The 10,785-nt window shown below is 32.6% G+C and overlaps 1 long non-coding RNA gene across 2 annotated transcripts; it reads left to right on the forward strand.

The window, feature by feature from the left end:
- Positions 1–1,076: 1,076 nt before the first annotated feature.
- Positions 1,077–10,558, forward strand: LOC127852200 (uncharacterized). Of its 2 annotated transcripts, none has more exons than XR_008036124.1 (2): positions 1,077–1,152; positions 8,214–10,558. It is a non-coding gene; the product is annotated as an uncharacterized LOC127852200 (long non-coding RNA). The 2 variants fall into 2 exon arrangements; XR_008036125.1 differs by lacking the exon at positions 1,077–1,152 and adding an exon at positions 7,755–7,830.
- Positions 10,559–10,785: the final 227 nt, after the last annotated feature.

Genomic DNA, 10,785 nt, shown 5'->3' on the forward strand with positions numbered 1-10,785 from the left:
TTATGCCGCATTCTCTGAAAAGGGGAAGAAAAATAATCACACTTCAAAAAACAATTACTCTCAAATGACACAGATAGGTAAACTGTAAAATAAGTGTTGTCTTACAAAAAAATCAGCTTAATTAATAGGCAGGAGTAGTAACAAGGTTTTACTTAGATTTAATCGAAAGCTTGCGTTGTTTTTAAACGCAAGTGACCGATACTCAAATTACAATATATATATATATATATATATATATATATATATATATATATATATATATATATATATATATATATATATATATATATATATTTAATCCTTATGATTTTAAAACAGGCGATCAGTGCAGTCGAATAGCATTGAGCTTTTTGGGAGAGAAGGTCCCCAAATAGGGCATATTTGTGAATACTTAAAAACCCTAACCTCTTAAAGGGGCTTTTTCACAGTTTTTGGCATGTTTTGAAATAAATCATTAAATGCTCTTTATTGATCAATGTAAACATGGGATCTTAGAAGCTCCAGTTAAAAATAAAGAATAAAATTTAAAAAAGGAAAAAAAGTAGCCGCAACTGGACTCGAACCAGTGACCCCCGGAGTCCTGGAGTAACCTGGAGTAAAAACGCATTAGCCCGCTTGGCTATTCTGCCAAGCATACGTGATTGAAGTATTTAATGCACTATGTGAGCAATCTTCGTAGTTTCACAAAATTTAACGGCAGCAACAGAACTCTCCAAATTATTCAATCGTTTCGCGTTGCAACGCTTTATAATTTTTAGGTTTTTAAATCGTCAAAAGACGCATATATTAGCTATATTAGACCATGGTAAATGTTCAGTAATACCGTTTCCTCACAAATATCATAACTAAAACGAAAATTTGCGAATCTGAAACAACTTTTTTCAATTTTGTCAATTTACCAAACCGTGAAAAATTCCCTTTAAGGCTCCATTTTGACAGTTTCCCAGTCAATCTGTATATCTCCGGAAGAACAACTTATGATTTTAAGTGTATCTCTATTGGGGATTCATAAGTTGGTTTATCGGGCGTGAAACTACTTGTTCATGTTTTGGTTTAATCAAAGTGTTTTACAACCAAAACTGTGACGTTTAATCACATTAACTGGTTTAAGTTTCAGGTCAAATATATTGGAGGCTTACGTTGTTAATCAAGGTTTGCAATACATTATAACATTTTTCTTTTGCATATTTACATCTAACAAAGGGGATTTGGAATTATTATGGTATTTAGGAATCTGAAACATTTAGTAGTTAGAACGGAGTTTAATATTTTTCTTGATGTAGAACACTACTTTCGATTTCACATTTTACGTGAAGCCCAGACGGTGATCACTAACAACAGTTCTTACAAATGATGTCACGTCTTAATGGAGTCAACCCCAATCAGTTAGAACAGCTTTTTGAAGGATAAGGTGCGGACCAGGTTAGCCAGATGATGTAACATATGCAAGGCGGAGACAACAATATACACTTAATTGAGAATTGTATTCTACATGCCTTATTTTCGTGCCTAATTTTTGAAACTATACACATTTTTCGGTAATGGTTTTGCAAACTTAAATTTACCCATACATGGAACTTCATTGTTGTTCAAATTCGGTACTGTTATTGAGTGATAAACAATATTTCTCTGATTGATGTCATCGCTAAGCACTTTTTGTGAGTTCCGTATTAATAATAGATGTATGCTAGATATACTTAATGAAAATAGTAAATGTAAATGGCGCGTACTAGATACCCAAATTAAGCCTTTTTTGTTTAAATTCAGCCGTACATTTATTTAAGTTAGAGAGCAAATGGCATGTATGCACTGTTAAACGTTAACTGGAGCCTTTTTATATGTACATTAAGGAGCAGAATCACAATTCATTTCGCCGACTTACCACGAAACGACAAGTCCGCTATCCGAAGTAAGTCACGCAAATAAAGGTCAAGGTGGCAATCATTTGCCAGAACCAAACAAAAATGATGAATTTGTTAAAGGTATGAGCAAAATGCTCAATTTAGACGACCAGACGATAGATTAAAGAAGACAGAAAATAGAAAAGCAACAAGAAGGCGGAAATTAAATTGAGAAACTACCAACTGAACAGTTAAGACTGGAACAGCTTACTTCAACTTTCGATGTAAGTTGGCCTTTGACGCTGAAATTACAAGATTAAACTCTTTATTCGAGACATTAGGTATTTTTGAATCCTATAATAAGCGAATGTATAATCCATGTATATCATATGTATTTAGATTCAAATTAATCGCCTAAATAAACGTATAAAACACGTTGCATTACTTAGTGTAGTGGTGTGGTAATTTGTTGTTCTTCTTTCTCAATATTTTATACAAAGTTTAAGGCACACTTTTAATATTTTTATAATGTGTGTGTGCGTGCGTGTGATTATATAAAATTGTAAATTGGTTGCTTTTGTATACCTGACTCAGTGTTTTCTTAAGATAAGAATTGTCCCAGCTATGGTTACAGAAATAATTTTAAAAAATACATCTGGATCCATCCATGACTAAGAGTACTAGGTTTATGAAACTAATGTTATTCCTGATCTAACTATGACACCGCAAACCCTTAGTGACATGTGCTTTTGCATGACAAAGCTTCTTTTTATTTCATTAATCACAGTAGTTGTTTACCCGACACCCATTTTGCTACTCGAAACCCATAAATCATCGATGATTAATAACATATAACAGGTATTCGTGAGAACGTTTGACAATTCAAATACTGGACTCAAAACAACTATAAAATGATAATTACGCAGTATTTGTGTATAACTTAATATATACGAGTATATACGAGTTCGAATAAATGAAAGTACCATGTTTGGATTATATTAAAGTAAATGAAATTTATAACGCTGTGTGTTGACATGTTATATTTTATACAAATCGAGTATATTAAATAAAACTATGGTTCAATATTGATACATAGTGTATAAAATACTCAATGTACTTCTAACTCAATATATGAGCAATAAAGCGAATCACGCTTGTTAAAAAACTAACGAGTTTGTGATACAACATTTTCGTTAAGTGGAGTTCTAGTGTCGCTTAACAGTACACTTCCGAATTTGTCAAAACACATTTTCTTTGTGGAGTGCGGAGTGGCTCTTAGCTCGGAGAACGTAATACCATAGATTGGTGTATTGATTTAAATAACGAACATACTTAAAGCGTGCTGGTAGTCAGTGTCTTTGTCTTTGCACCGTGCTATTAGAGGAAGTATACTTGAACAAGTAAGACGTATTTTTAAACTTTTGGAATGCATTTCAATAAAACCTTCAATTTCGATTTCAAATGGAAGTACGCATTAATTTGTAATTTCCAGTCGTCCGCTAAGCTTCGGTAATGAAATTTTTGGGCTACGATATTTACATAAAAATGCGATTTGGTCTCTAATTGAAGTTTGTATTTATATTCGTATGATATCATATACTACGCAAGTATGGGGAACAGAGATAAATACGTTTGTGCAAATTAAGTTTGCGTAATGATGACGTATTCTTTTGATAAAATCTTCGGCTTCCATTTCGTTCTTAATATAGAGTATGGATTGCCTTTGGTGATTGATCAAATCGTATTTGATTAATCAATTGCTTATAAACTAGCGATCTTTAACTAGACAGTGGTTTAACCGCGATATAATATTTTATTTACGACCATGCACGAATATAAGCCGAGGTCATCAAATGGGGGTCCTTCTCACCTCAAAAATTTAGTTATTGCATTTTGATTAAGACCAACGATTAACTTGTATCTAACGATTTGAATAATACTATCGCACAGCCGTATTGTACCTTAGATCGAATCCAAATCTCTCGACATGCGAAAACTTAACAACTCTTACTGATACAATTATTACATGTACTCTGTAGCGAAAGGTCTTATCTTGACTTAGCTGGGTTACAATGATATACAAATGTTCGATAGAGAAACGAACATCCGTCACGAGTGAGTGTATAAAATGATATGATTCTGAAACAATACGGAGGTATATAAGGGACATAATGTTTATCATATGGCATTTGATTTAGATTATTTAAATTCATACTCTGTTTTATGATCGTCATGACATCTGTTTTAGCCATTAAATGAATAATAAGCGTATGATCGTCCTGACGTCGGATGTTATCATTCAATGAATAATAAGCGTATGATCGTCCTGACGTCTGATTTAAGCATTCAATGACTAATAAGCGCATATCGTCCTGACATATGATTTAAGCATTCGAAGAATAATAAGCGTATGATCGTCCTGACATCTGATGTAAGCATTCACTGAATAATAATCGTATGATCGTCCTGACATCTGATTTAAGCATTCAATGAATAATAAGCTTATGATCGTCCTGACATCTGATTTATTCATTCAATGACTAATAAGCTTATGATCGTCCTGTCATCTGATGCAAGCATTCAATGACTAATAAGCTTATGATCGTCCTGGCATCTGATTTAAGCATTCAATGAAAAGTAAGCGTATGATCGCCCTGTCATCTGATTTAAGCATTCGATGAATAATAAGCGTCTGATCGTCCTGACATCTGATGTAAGCATTCAACGAATAATTAGCGTAAGATCGTCTTGACATCTGATTTAAGCATTCGATTATGATCGTCCTTACATCTGAATTAAGAATTCAATAAATAATTAGCGTATGGTGGTCCTTACATCTCTGATTTAAGTATTCCATTAATAATAAGCGTATGATCGTCCTGACAGCTGCTGTAAGCATTCACCGAATAATAAGCGTATGGTCGTCCTGCCATCTGATTTGAGCATTCAATGAATAATAAGCGTATTATCGTCCTGACATCTGATTAAAGCATTCAATGAATAATAAGCGTATGATGGTCCTGACATATGATTTAAGTATGCAATGAATAATAAGCTCTGATGTCATCCGAACCTGACGATATACTATTTTAAACCTTATATTCCCTGAAGGAACACGAGTGCAGCGTAGTATTCATATGAATATGTCGTTTGTTTCTTAATTGTCATCTTTCAGCATCGGAGCTTAACAACTAAACATGCATTATCCGGTGAGCCTTAACGAGAAACAGTTATTTGTTTAAAATATTAAGTTGACTCAAATACGTTTTTTTTAAATTGGATGTGTCAGTCGGTGTGTCATTTGTTCATTCATCAGTAACGTTAGCAAACACATATTAAATCCGAAACGTATCAACTTATTGACTAGTTTTAGTGAATTTTGATTTATATGGATTCGATTTTAGACAACAGGAAATGATACCATAAGTGCAGATGAATTAAACTGGGATTATTCCCGACTGCTAACGGAGCGTCTCAAGTTTGCGCAAAACGACATCAGATGTAATTATATGTAGTATACACTACGATTGTATACATTTTGTAACATTGGCTATCGTACAGTGAACCTGCTTCTACAAATCTAACATGGTCATTCGTTTTAATTCATGACTTCGGTATCTTCCTAAAATGCATTGCACACTTGCTATTTGTATTGCATGTTTGCTCTGCATTAAGTAGATTTGTTTAATTAACATAAACGACGGGAAAGCATTCTCTTGTTTGATTCACAATAAAATGCTGATGTTGTTTATATGTTACGTAAATGTTGTGCTGCAAAGAGCTATAACGATGTGTATAATGCATACCAGACAGTGAATGACTCATCAAAGTTGTTCCAAAAAATGGTTCGCTTGGTTTTTCTAATAAAACAACACGTGACACATATTTATACACATACTAATATGGGTTTGTGAAAATATTGTTTACTTTACCTTTTTTCCATTGTCCTTGTGTAGTTAGCCGACAACGAAAGTTCGGCTGTGAATTGCTATTTAATGAAGTAAATCTGTAATGTTTTATGATCTTATTGATACGGTGAACATGGGTTGACGTTTGAATGTTAACCAAACAAAAACAGAACAGTATTTTATAAACGTTCACATAGTACAAAACTGTAACATTTTGTTATAACATTAGATAAACAGGTTGATGGAAGTTCATTTAGTTTAATTTTGGAAATGCTCATTGATTACACAGAATGGCCATGAAAGAGCTAAAGCTCACGGACAACCATTTGTTAAAATTTGACATGACATGAAGGACGCACTTATTAAGAGAACAATATGATAGACATAAGAGAAGAAGAACTGTGTCCAAATAGAACGGATGCATCGGCAGTCCAAGTGTGTCTTAAAACTCATCCTATGTCAAACACAAGTTATTGACATATTTGACATTTGACCTCTAAGAGTGACCTCCGTTTTTTAAGGAAGTAAACAGGCGATACACGCGACACTAAGTTCCTCTAAGTGGTAGTATAAGTGTAAGTATACCTTTGTGAAATTGAATGATTACTGAAACAATTATAGCAAAATCTGACCTTTCCCGTCCTCGTTGTTGTCCTGCGTGGTATGTTTTCTTTAAAAGCCTATGAATGCAAGACTTACAGTCAAATGAGATTTATTTCATACAATTTGATCCGCGTAGTGTAACATCTACCTTTGACAAAAAAGGCCAATTTTACAAGCTACTTAATTGTATCATGCTGAATATCATTTGTGCCATGATTTTTTAATCCATTAATATATAGTAACGTTGTGGATGAGACAGCAATGTTCAAGCCGTTTAAGGTAATTTGTGAACTTTGAACTTTCGGTTTAACATTAAATTTTGTGGTATGGTTTTCCTTGCACCTGCTTTATGCCGTATTCTCTGAAAAGGGGAAGAAAAATAATCACACTTCAAAAAACAATTACTCTCAAATGACACAGATAGGTAAACTGTAAAATAAGTGTTGTCTTACAAAAAAATCAGCTTAATTAATGGCAGGAGTAGTAACAAGGTTTTACTTAGATTTAATCGAAAGCTTGCGTTGTTTTCAAACGCAAGTGACCGATACTCAAATTACAATATATATATATATATATATATATATATATATATATATATATATATATATATATATATATTTAATCCTTATGATTTTAAAACAGGCGATCAGTGCAGTCGAATAGCATTGAGCTTTTTGGGAGAGAAGGTCCCCAAATAGGGCATGTTTGTTAATACTTAAAAACCCTAACCTCTTAAAGGGGCTTTTTCACAGTTATTGGCATGTTTTGAAATATATCATTAAATGCTCTATATTGATCAATGTAAACATGGGATCTTAGAAGCTCCAGTTAAAAATCAAGAATAAAATTTAAAACAGGAAAAAAAAGTAGCCGCAACTGGACTCGAACCAGTGACCCCCGGAGTCCTGGAGTAACCTGGAGTAAAAACGCATTAGCCCGCTTGGCTATTCTGCCAAGCATACTTGATTGAAGTATTTAATGCACTATGTGAGCAATCTTCGTAGTTTCACAAAATTTAACGGCAGCAACAGAACTCTCCAAATTATTCAATCGTTTCGCGTTGCAACGCTTTATAATTTTTAGGTTTTTAAATCGTCAAAAGACGCATATATTAGCTATATTAGACCATGGTAAATGTTCAGTAATACCGTTTCCTCACAAATATCATAACTAAAACGAAAATTTGCGAATCTGAAACAACTTTTTTCAATTTTGTCAATTTACCAAACCGTGAAAAATTCCCTTTAAGGCTCCATTTTGACAGTTTCCCAGTCAATCTGTATATCTCCGGAAGAACAACTTATGATTTTAAGTGTATCTCTATTGGGGATTCATAAGTTGGTTTATCGGGCGTGAAACTACTTGTTAATGTTTTTGGTGTAATCAAAGTGTTTTACAACCAAAACTGTGACGTTTAATCACATTAACTGGTTTAAGTTTCAGGTCAAATATATTGGAGGCTTACGTTGTTAATCAAGGTTTGCAATACATTATAACATTTTTCTTTTGCATGTTTACATCTAACAAAGGGGATTTGAAATTATTGGCGTATTTAGGTATCTGAAACATTTAGTAGTTAGAACGGAGTTTAATATTTTTCTTGATGTAGAACACTACTTTCGATTTCACATTTTACGTTATCACACGCAATTGATTATTGTTGTTGTACGATATATAAATGTGTGACTATTTATCAAGAAGCTTTATCTAAAATGTACTTGATTTTTCTATTTGTTGAAATTTGTCTTCTCTTTCTATGTAAAACTCATAATGACGATGATAATGACGTTGCTTATTACGGCGAAAAAAAAGAGATATTAGCGTTACAATAATAATCATCAAATTAACATTATAATTACAGGCTGGGTTATAAAATGTCGTCTAGAACGAATTCTTGGAACACTTGATGGTGATCAAGCGAACCAGTTGATTGAGCTGATTGTTAACGGTGGTCTGGGAGGTCTAGGGAGGGATAAAGGCACCGATCCTCCAAAGCAGCTTAAAATGATGCTTGAAGAATTGCAGCCTAAACAAATAGAACTTATTTTGAATGGCTTAGATGCGACGCAACTCAAACAAATTTTGAGTGGAATTAAAGTTGCCTATCAGTTAAAAGACATTTTCCGCAGCATTTATGAAGCCCAGCTCAGACAGCTGGTCACAATCTTAAATGCTGATCAGTTAAAAGACATTTTCCGCAGCATTGATGAAGCCCAGCTCAGACAGCAAGTCACAAACTTAAATGCTGATCAGCTCACACAGATGGTGAACCATTTAGCAGGCGAAAAACAAGCCAAATCCCTGATGCAGGCGTATGGGGGATTGTTGCAATAAGACCTGATTTTGTTGACTTTTATGTATGGTTAGCAAAGAAGAAGTATCTGTTATCCGGACACTAACATACACAATAGCTATAATTTATCATGCAATTTTATTCCGCGTTGACAGGTATCAAATGTACGACAGTCAAATAGTTTTATAACAATCATAGCACTATTTGACTTCGCAGTTGACATAATTAATATCTTAATAATAAAATACATTGTGCAATATAATGTCATTTTTTTAAACACAATAACATCGGAAAGAAATAAGTCATCCGTTGATCCTTTCATTAGTTATTATTCATTTATTGTCCTCATATTGTTCTATGGATATTAAGCGGCATAAGTATCATACAAACAACAAGGTATATTATTGAGTCTCGAAAATACCCAGCAATTTTTGTGAGTGACCCTGTTTTAAGGTAAATATACGGTTGTTTTCTTAAAACAATTTTTCCTCTTAACATGAATAAGCTTACTCTCGTTACACAAAACGGACATACTAAGCGTTCAAAAAGGCTTGTCATCTAATAAATGACTGCCAAATGTTGATTCAATTCAATCGAACATGGTTATTTAATAAAGAATTGTTAATGTCTGGTCGGAATCGTTTCTTGTATTATTGCAGATTTCAATGCGCCACTGTTTGACTCACAAGGATGTGACAATAATTTGATTTCGTCTGAAACAAGAAATAAAATAATTTATGCAAATGATCAATTATGCTATACATTTGCAGATGTAAGTTACTACGAGTGTGTATACATTTTGTAACATTTGCTTCTTTTAAACGAAACTGTTTAATGTCTAACGTATTATTTGTAAATATTAATGAGATATCTTACTTAAATGCGCTGTATCTTTGCTTTTATATTAGTTTTGGCATATATGAAGCGGTTAAATTTCATTGACATATATACAATTTTGCTTGAATTATCTTTCCCGTTTTGCAATAAAATACTGATGTTACGCATATGCTGTTATAAAAATAAAAGAAAAATGAATATACTTAAATATTAACAGGAGAGTATCTTCATTTAACCATATGCTAGTCTTTTCTTTAAAAACCATTTGGCTATATGAGATTTTTTTATTTTATTTTATGCATAATATATTAAAAATTAAGACACATATATTAACATGCGATGACTAATAATAGAGTATGTATCACATTTATATGGATATAGAGTTCATGACAGTATTCGATATTTTGTTATTTACGCAATACATAACGTTCTTTAAAATGGTGTTTATTTATTAATAATTAATAGTTGTTTGTAATGCTTCTTTGATGCTGTATGATGCAATAAAATACTTCCTTTTATACAGGCTTTGATTTAATTGATAGCATGTACATGAAAAAAACACCATCTTATTTTGGAACTTATTTCCATAGCAGATGTGTTTCTTCTTTTAATGCCTTTATCGTTGTGTTTCCGATATTTCGACAACATATCCAATTATATACTTTTTCAAGATTTAATAATATAAACATCTCATAGACAAAAATTGCAACCCGAGCAGATAAATGTCTACCTATGCAATGAAATTTAGGTATAATAATAAGCGATAAATCTTTACAAAAAAAACGTTACTTTGTAATATCACTTTAGTTGTTTCACGTATATGTTAATACTTTTGATTGACTAATTGGTATGTGTCATACTGTATATTATTGCTATTTTCGATTAATAAAAACATTCACACTTTATATTAAGTACATAGAATGTTGTACTTGATTTTTGATTACACAATAAGGTGTGCACGTCCCTTTCACTACACATTTAAGAATGAAGTAGTTGCAATCGATATTGTAAACACAGAAAGAGGTTATTTCGATTAACAACAAGTGTAATAAATGCAGTCGTAAATTAATAGTTAACTTTGTTTGATTTTATCATTTCTAAGCAATACTCGTACACCGGATTGTCCGGTCGATGTTCATCTTTTTTAAAGGGTTACATCTGCAGATTTTGTGCTTTATGCAAAATAATCTAACAGTTAACATACGCTGCACAGCCATAATGAAATCTTGTTTTATCACTTGGCCTAAAACTATAACTTTCGTTGCTCGGTTCTTCTATGCGTTTGTAGATTAATTTAAATTCG

The sequence above is a fragment of the Dreissena polymorpha genome, chromosome 12, assembly GCF_020536995.1.
Source record: "Dreissena polymorpha isolate Duluth1 chromosome 12, UMN_Dpol_1.0, whole genome shotgun sequence".
NCBI lineage: Eukaryota > Metazoa > Mollusca > Bivalvia > Myida > Dreissenidae > Dreissena > Dreissena polymorpha.